Below are 9,533 nucleotides of genomic sequence, written 5' to 3'. Positions count from 1 at the left end.
TGAGCAATAATTTCCTCACCAGCCACACATTTGGTCTCTCTCTTTGTAAAGGAGAGAGAAGAGACTGGAAAATGAGCGAGTTTGTTTTTTGGGGATGGGTGATTAATGTGGGGGCAGGTGTCACTCTGGGGCTTCCTCCTCCCAGGGACACGAGTGAGGTCTGTGTGCCTGCCAGTCTCTGACACGAGAGCACCCAGTGCCCAGGGCAGGAGTCTTGTTTCCCACCAGCAGCAAAGTTGCTTTTTCAGCAAGTGGAAGAGTGTCTTGCCATCGTGGGAGAACAGCAAGAGCGCTGGATGGGCGGCTGCAGCCCTGACCCTAAGTGACCCCTTCCTTCCCTGGGTTTCAGGTTCCACAGCCGTGCAGTCTGCCACCAGTGATGTGGAATGTGCTGCTTTCCCAGCCTGGCATCCGTTCTCACGTCCAAGTCCAGCATCTCAGCTTGCCCTTGGGAACCACATCTCACCTGCCTCCCATCCAAACAGTTCCAGAGGGCAGACCCCACTCTCCACCCAGCTCAGAGATGGGCGTATGATCCAAGTCTACCCAACCCCATGCTCTGTTCTCCGGGTGCTCTAATGGCTTCAAGGATGAGAGTGTGACCCAAGCCGAGCCAAAGACACTGAAAGTCATGACTTTACATGGAACCCAAGGGAAAGAGAAACCCTTCCCAGTAGAACGGATGGTGAGTGGGTGTCAGCCTAGAGTTGTGGGAGGCCCCAGAGGCAGTGAGAGAGAGTGTGCCTGGGAATGGGCCCATCCCAGAGCACTTAGCAGGATGGAGGGTTGGAGAGGGTCCAGGTCACATTGTGAAAATGTGAGCCCTTGGGTCTGCCAGGTCTAAACTCACTCTTAACTTGCCTCTTACAAGTAATAATTTTTTTCCTGACCGTTTAAAAATATTAATTTATTTTACTTCAGTCAGTGTGTCCAGTTCCTTTCAAGCCAAAAAGTCACAGCTGGCATATCAGAATCAACAATCCCTGAGACTTCCTGTGCACAGTGTCCTCACTGGGCAGGGCACGGCTGGGGAGAGGAAGACTGAGTGGGGTCAGGTCTCAGGGGAGCTCCAGAACAGCTCTGTCCCTGTTCCTTCCCTGTCCTGGGAGAGGAAAACCTTGAACAGTGAGCAGAGAACCAGCAGGAGGAAGGGGCTTTGGATGGCTAATTGGTCTGCTTGTTTTTTCCTTATTTTAGGGCCCCTTTTGTTAAGGTGTATTTTTACTAAGAAATCACCCATTTCCTCTAGGTTTCCTGTTTGGTGCAATAAATTTCTTTTATTTGACTTTAATTTCTTTCTAGTCTTCTACAGAATTGTCACAATTCATGAACAAATATTGATGTGTTATTTTTAACTAAAGTCCATATTTTATTCAGGTTCTCTCTGTTCTCTCTTCTCCTGCTCCAGTGTCCCTTTTCCTGCTCATGTCTCTCTAGGCTCTTCTTGGCTCTAACAGTTTCTCAGACTTGCTTTGTTTCAGTGACCTTGGCAGTGTTGAGGAAGACTGGTCAGGCATTTTATAGGAAGTCTTCCATTGGGATTTATTTATTTATATTATGATTCATGATTAGACTGGGATTATGGGTTTTGAGGAAGCCAATCACTTTATAATAAGGGAACACTTGTCACTGTCCTTGTTAACGTTGGTCACCTGGCTGAGGGAGTGTTGGTCAGGCTTCCCCACCATGAAGTTACTCTTTCCCATGTGTGTACCATGTGTCTTTGTGAGCAGGAAGACACTGTGCGGAGCCCACACTTTAGGAGAGGGGAGTTAGCTCCACCTGCTTGATGAATGGCTGAGTGTCTACATCTATTCTTTGGAGTTCTTATGGGAGAGGTCTATTCAATCCCATTTGTAAAAAAACAAAACAAAACAAAACAAAACCCTACGTAATCTGTTAATAGAAATGCAACTGAGTAATTTAAAAGATCCCAATGGCTTCATTGAACAATTCATGAATTGGGCAGCACCCCATTTAGCAAATGGAAAGGAGCTCCTTTGAGCTGCAGGGAAGGGAAGGTTTTTAAAGGCAGGGGGGGATTGAAAAAAGGAAATTATTAGAAAAGGATGCATTGTTTTGTGCAGGGTCCTCCTCCTAAGGGGAACGAAGGGGCTATTCAGTACATTTTCCAGGTTAATTGATAAAGGTTTGCATGGAGGTGGGTGTGTGTGAAATTACAATTTGGTTTGGTGTTAAGTCCTGATTTGCTAACATGGTGACTCCATGTTAACATAAGTGACTCCATTTGGGGCCTGTGTTTTCCTTTTTAAGAAATCACTTATTTTTGGGGTGCCTGGGTGGCACAGTCGGTCAAGCATCTGACTTTGGTTTTGGCTCAGCTCATGATCTCAGGATTGTGAGATTGGGCCCTGAGAGAGGTTCTGCGCTCAGTGCAGAGTCTGTTTGGGTTTCTCTCTCCTTCTGCCCCTCTCCCCATTCTCTGTGTCTCTCTTTCTCTCAAATATATAAATAAATCTTAAAAAAGAAACCATTTAGGGGCGCCTGGGTGGCTCAGTCGTTAAGCATCTGCCTTCGGCTCAGGGCGTGATCCCGGTGTTCTGGGATCGAGCCCCTCATCAGGATCCCCCACTGGGAGTCTGCTTCTTCCTCTCCCCCTGCTTGTGTTCCTTCTCTAGTTGGCTGTCTCTCTGTCAAATAAATAAATAAAATCTTAAAAAAAAAAAAACCATTTATTTTTACCAGTGTGGACACCAGGGTAGTCATTTTAGGCTGTCGGTTATACTCCAGCACTACAGTGTTTGGGTCGCTGCTTCATTCCTGATTTGGCTGTTGAGAGCGCTTTCCATCGGCTCCTGTTTTCCATTGACACTGTTCCATCTTTGTGGGAATTTTCTTGGTACTTCCTTACTTTCTGATACTTCAAGATTATCCTGACTCTTATATTTATTGTCTCAATCCTAGTGCCAGCAATTTCTTCAAGAATCCCTGGTTCATTTTATTAGAGAATGGAATTAAAAACTTAACACGTGGGAGCTAAATGTGCTAAGTGGACAATACAGGGAAATGTATGCATATATTCCCACCTCATTATGTGGAACTGTCTGCATTCATATTAAGCTAAAGATGAGTTTATACTAATGCCTCCAACCTGGTCCACCACCACATGGCTATTGTGATCTTCTCCCTTTGCTGATTTGTAACTTCCCATTTCAACAGTGAGAAACCTGGCTCTCACCACCTGCCATTTATTTAATTCATTGCTCTGTTCTGGATTACAGATATGCTGTTTTCACAACTGTTAGCTTCTTTCGATGGGAAAGAAATTTATGAAACACAGTCCACTCTTTATGTACAGTACATTTTCCTGCAGTCTCCAGATGCTATTCAATTCCAGAGTTACTTAGGTCAGCACCTTTTGCCATACAACCCACAGTGAATTTTCCCCATACATTTATAATAGAGTTAGATTATTTGTCACATTCTGTATTCCACTGAAGGGGAGGAAGACATTTTTCTGAGTTCACGTTCTTCCAGCTGGACTAGAAATTGAATTGACCTGAAACAGATTAATGGGAAGAAAACAACAACGACAACAACAACAATGTAGTGCCACCACGTGCATATGGGACCTGGTAATGAAATTGAGCCCTAAAGAAGTGTTCAAGGCAGGCATTTTTAATACTTTCTGGATAAAGAGAAAATAAACCTGTGAGGAATTCACAGGATGAGGAAAACTTTGGGAGCTTCAATTAGTAAGGAATTCTAAACAGAATTCCTGGAGTAGTAAATTAGTAAAAAGTGACAAGGGTTGTTTATACAGCCTTCTCAGCTCTAAATTTCCCATCTCTGGTAATAAGTCTCTTTACCTCCTGGTACAGGGAGATCTTCACATGGGAGATTGATTTCCCATTTGCAGGGGGACAGAGGAATGTCTAAGTGTCCCTCTTACATAGGCTGTCTCTTAAGTAACTTTAATTTAAAATAATTGATATGCCAAATCAGCACACTTGAGGCCGTCAGGCCTTGGCCCCATATCAGCCCGTGACACTCCCACATCCTAAATAACTTAAATTTAGTAGATTATAATTTACTCTTTGGGATGTGAAAATGTTTGGGTTTTGACAAATGCACAGTGGCAAGTATGTATTACTAAAGTATTGTATGAAATACTTCAACCCCCCCATGATCCTTTTATCATCTCTAGTTTTCCCTTTCCAGAATGTCCTATAAATGGGGTCATACAGTGTGTAGCCTTTTCAAGCTAGATTGTTTCACTTAACAAAATACATGTGAGATTCACCCATGTCTTTGAGTGGGGTGATGGCTCATTCCTTTTTATTGCTTAATAGATTAATAGAAGAAAAACAAACAGAAGTTTTAAAAAGGCATACATCATGTATACATGAGAGATAACCACGAAAAGAGAATGACTCCCCCAAATGGCCCAAACCACCACTCCATATACCACCTTTAGCTGAAGACCAAAAGATTTTAGGTGGTGGGAAAGCCAGTTANCAAGCCAGTTAAAGGACATTGTCACACCAGGCACAGTAAAAGAGGGTATGGTTGTTATGCATATTTAAGCATGTGCCTTCTTTCTTGATCCAGAGTTTTGAGATTTAGTCTTTTTTTTTGTTCTTGTTGCAGAGAGGGAGATACCCTTATACATGGAGCGCTGCTTTTAAGTGTACGTTTTGCTCACCAGATGCAACTTCTACTTGGTTTTCAGAGATGCTCCTGTGTCTGATGTTTCTTAAAAGTAATCAGCCCAATTCATCCTTGTTGCAAAGAGGCATGTTTTGGGGTGGTGTATTCTGATTTCCTCATATGCATGCACCCATTTGTTTATGGATTCATCTATTAAAGGACATCCTAATTTCTATAATTGTTTAATCATTACATATAGAGCTGCTGTGCGTAACTGCATGCTAGTTTTTGTTTGAAAATATTTTTTCAAAGCAGTTGTCTAAATACTGTAAGTGCAATTGTTGGATCCTAAGTTTGGATTTACTTGGCTTTGGAAAAAACTGCCAAACTGTCTTTCAAAGTGCCTGTATATGCATTCCCCCAGCCATGAAGGACAGTCGCTGTCATTCCTCATTCTCCAGCAATTGGTATTCTTGTTTTTTGGAGTTTAGCATTTACATCACCAAACCCAAGGTTATGTAGATTTCCTTTATGGTTTTTTTTTTGATATTTTCATAGTTTTGCATTTAAAATTTATCTACCGCTTAAGTGAATTTTGGTGTAAGTTGTAAAGTTAGTGTCTGCATTTCATTACGTTCCATGTGGTTTCCAATTGTTCCTTAAGTGTTTCTGGAGAGATCAGGAGATAACGGGCTCCATTTCAGTTAAGAATTTCTAAAGTTTATTAAATTCAGCTGGACCCAGGGAGCGGTCCTGTCTCCACAGAACTGAGCGCACCGCAATCTGCGCTGCCTGCACCGCCTGCAGGGAGCGCCCGAGCCCAGCTCCCCGACCCCTGGAAGGGCAAGCGTGCCCAGGCAGCCTCTTCCTCTGCCTGAGGTGGCAGGAGTCTGGCCTCCTCAGGACCCGTCGTGAAGGCTTTGAGAGGACATGGGTCGTATCCACGTTGACAGGACCCACAGTGGAGGACGTGGGGCCGCGTGTACACCGACAGGAGCCCAGCCTCCTCAGGACCCGCAGTGGAGGACGTGGGGCCGTGTGTACACCGACAGGACCCCGGTCTCCTCAGGACCCGCCGCGGGAGGAGAAGGTGAGGAGAAGCCGCCTGAGTGGGGACTGCCGAGGGCTCCGTTCTCACAGGACCCCGCGGAGGGAGGGTGCGCTGTGTAGACGGTGGGGTTTCTGTGGTTTGTGTGCGGTGACTTGGGGTCCCTGGCGCGGCTGCGCGTGGGGCTGTGGGGTCTCCCCTTTCTGGGCTCGGATCCGCTGGGCTGGTCCGCGGGTCCGTGTTTACGCACACACGGATCCAGTTCTGGGGGCTCCGCAGGCAGTCTGCAGTCAGGGAGCCTCCGCCGCCCACCTGCTGCTCGTGCTTCCCGGGCCTGGGCCCCGCAGGGTCCTCCCCGCATCCACACCCGGTCAGGGCTGTCGGTTCGGTGTCTGGAGGTTCGGTAGCGACGGCACCCGCTCTGCAGAAGGCTGTGGGGAGAGCAGATGTTCTCAGGGCGTTGGTTCTTCCCCGAGCGCAGTGTCTTCCGGTCTCCGCGTGCCTCCCTCGACGTCTGTCGTTGGTGTCTCACGGGTGTCCGTCTGTTGTCCATGTCTCCCGGGTGTCCGAGAGCAGGGCTGTCCGTCTCCCTTGACGTCCATCGTCGGTGTCTCAGGGGTGTCCGAGGATAGAGCTGTTCCCTGTTCAGTATTTCATGGAGGAGGAGGGGTTGGGAGCATTGTTTTGAAGGAAAGTCCACTGGAGAAAAGCATGGGTTCGGGGTGTTGGAGGTTCTCCCCGGCTGAGCTGCAGGGGTGGTGATTTCTGGGAGGAGGTGAAACCCGCGTCTTCCCCTTTGGGGCCTGTGACTGATGAGTCTCTGCTGTGGGCCTGTAACTGACACTGAGTGGTCGGCTCCCCCCCCCAGCCCCCCTCTGGCGACCCCAGTCCACTGTACTTAGGTTTCCCTTCATGCATTTTCACAGTTCTATCCAGTTTTTGGTGGAGCGTTGTGGAAAATTGGAATTCCAGATCCCGCTGCTTCTCCTGAGCCCAAGACACAGGAGCCGCCGATGTCATCCTCCCACGAGTCTCTTGCTAACCTGTGGCCTCCTACACTGGCAAGTGGCCTCTCCGCGGTGGGTGAACTGGGTCTGGGAGGACTTGGCCTCCATCAGGAAGCTTGATGTGGTCTCTGCTCCTGTGACCTGGTGCTGATGTGGTTGTTTGGAAGAGTACTTGACTCTGCAGTGATTTCAAGGTGCAGTGAACCTGTCACAGCAGCACAAATACCCTGGATCTCCACACTCAGACTCCCCAGCTGTCGTTTCTTTACCACATTTGCCACTTCACACGGGATACTTCAGTGCGTTTTATCCCAAACAGGGACACGCTCCCGCGGAGCCACCACATAACCCTGAACGAGGAAATCATTGCGGTTTCCATATTATAACCCAGACCACAGGTCCACTTGAACTGTTGCCACCTGCCCCACTGTCTGAAATGTCCTGCTCCATTCGGACCCAGTTTTCTTCTTCCGGAATTGCTCCCGAGACTTTCCCATATTTGCACAACCCTGATAGATTTAAGGAGCACAGATGGCTCCAATCTGGGTGGCCTTTTCTGAGTGGCTTATGTCACTGGGGCTGTTTTCAGTGTCCATCCATGTGGTGACATGTTATCAGTCCTTTATTTTTTCACTGTGACTAAACATAAATAACATTTACCACTTAAAACATTTCAGGTTCACAGTTCTCTGGCCTTAGCTGACTTCACGGGTTGTACATCATTCTCTAGAACTTCTTCTTTCTCCCCAAGGGAGATCGTGTGCATGAAACACTAACTCCCTACTCCCCTTTCCTCTCGGCCCTGCAGCCACATTCAACTCTCTGTTTCTAGATACCTCATACAGGTGGAATCACACAGTGTCTGTCCTTCTGTGAAAGCCAGCATCCGGTCCTTGTTCCTGATTTTAGAGTAGAGCTGTCAATCATCAGACTTGAGCATGGTGTTTGCTGTAGGTTTATTGAAAAAAATTACCCCTTATTCCTGTTTTCAGGAGTGTTTATATCAGCAACAGACATTGGATTTTGTTTAGAACCTTTTCTGCATCAGTTAATATGACCACATGTTTTTATTTAAAAATTTATTGTGGAGTATAACATTGCTGGTTTTCAGTATATTGAACAACCTTTGAGATGTTTGTGAAGAGACACTTATGATGTACAATAGATTTAAGAGCTCTTGGTTTTGCAATTTTTCTGATCAGGATTCTTACATCTATTTTGAGACAGGTGTAGGAATGTATTTTGCTGATTTTGTGATGATTTCATTCGGGTCAGGTATTAGTGGTTAGCATTGGTATTGGGGGTTGTTAGGGTTATGGTTGGGTTAGTGTTAGGGTTAGGGGTCTCCCTGTCCTCTTCTGCAGAGTCCATTCTCCTCCAGTAACCAGAGAGATCTTTTCAAAACATAACCTTTGGGCCTCTCTGTGGTCTGCTCCCCTCCTGCCCATCCTCTCCAGCCTCACCTCTCCCACCATGGCCTGCCCCTCTGTGCCCATCCTCTCCAGCCTCACCTCTCCCACCATGGCCTGCCCCTCTGTGGGCCACCCAGGGGTATGATTGTCCCACATGTGCCTCAGGCTTGAGTCCAACACTTTGCATTCACTCTGCCCTCTGCCAGGAGCACTCTTCTCTCCCCCTGCTTCATGCCTGGCTTGTTTTGCTGGTTGAATGTGCCTGTCCGCTATTTAAATGTAGAGGCGCCTTCCCGATGTGAGCAATTTGCTAACCTGCCCGTGATGGGGCAGGCATAAGGACGTAGCCTTAGTGTCTGCACAAAAAAATAAGTCTCAGAGGGGCTCACCGAACTTGTCTGATGATGGGGGAACTGCTGTCCCTATGGTGGGGAGCAGGTAGTCCCCTCAAAGAGGGACCAGACATGTGAGGTGGTTGGACAAGACTCCCAACTTCTTGTCTGGGGAGATGTAGACCTGGACGTGGAAGCTTACACCCTTGGATTCTAGGGTGGGGCCTAAGCAAGCTCCTTCTTCTTCCAGAGGTCCTCTTTCCAATTCCCTGACCATGGGCTGGGAAATCCATCAGGGATTTCAGTATCGAATAAGGGAGATGCTGTGTCAAATAAACACAGAAAAAAAGAGTCCCCTTTGAAAATAGGTGGGCAGACACGAAGGTACCTATTGTGTGATTCTACTTACAGAAACATCTGGAACAGGTAAAGAGACAGAGAGAGCAGCTTAGGGGTTTTGAGGGTGTGGCCTGGGGGAGAAATGGGCAGGGAGGGCTTCTGGTTCAGGGACTCCTTTGGGGAAGGGGATATTCCACAGCAATGTGTTCTGGTGGGGTGGCACAACATTGTGAATATACTTAATATGCATGACGTGTTCAATTGCAAACAAGTAATTTTATTTAAAACAAATAATAAACAGTATACAGAACATGAAAAAATAAAGTAAGAGTCAATATGTACCAGAGAGAAAGAACATAGGGGGAGGGGATGAAACATGCCGGTGGGACTTCGGCTTCCNGCGGCTTCCGGCGAAGGAACTAAGGGTAATTGCACAAGGATCCCTGCCTGCAGGGCTGTCGGCCCTGGATGCAGCTCTGGGAGCCATGCAAGAGCAGGAGTAGGGGCAGGGGTTGGGATAGGGGCAGGGACAGGAGCAGGGACAGGTGCAAGAGCAGGGACAGGGACAGGAGCAAGGGGAGGGACAGGGTCAGCAGCAGTGGCAGGTGCAGGATCCAAGGCAGGAGCTGGGTGAGGGGCAAGAACAGGAGCACAGGCAGGGGCAGGCGGAAGGGGCAGCAGTTCTGGCAGGGGAGGGGGCAGGAGCTGGGGCAGGAGCTGGGCCCAGGGCAAGAACAGGAGCACAGGCAGGGGCAGGGGAAGGGTCTCTGGCAGGGGAAGGGGC

Source organism: Ailuropoda melanoleuca, chromosome 2 (assembly GCF_002007445.2).
Source record: "Ailuropoda melanoleuca isolate Jingjing chromosome 2, ASM200744v2, whole genome shotgun sequence".
Lineage (NCBI taxonomy): Eukaryota > Metazoa > Chordata > Mammalia > Carnivora > Ursidae > Ailuropoda > Ailuropoda melanoleuca.
This window is presented reverse-complemented; position numbering follows the sequence as displayed.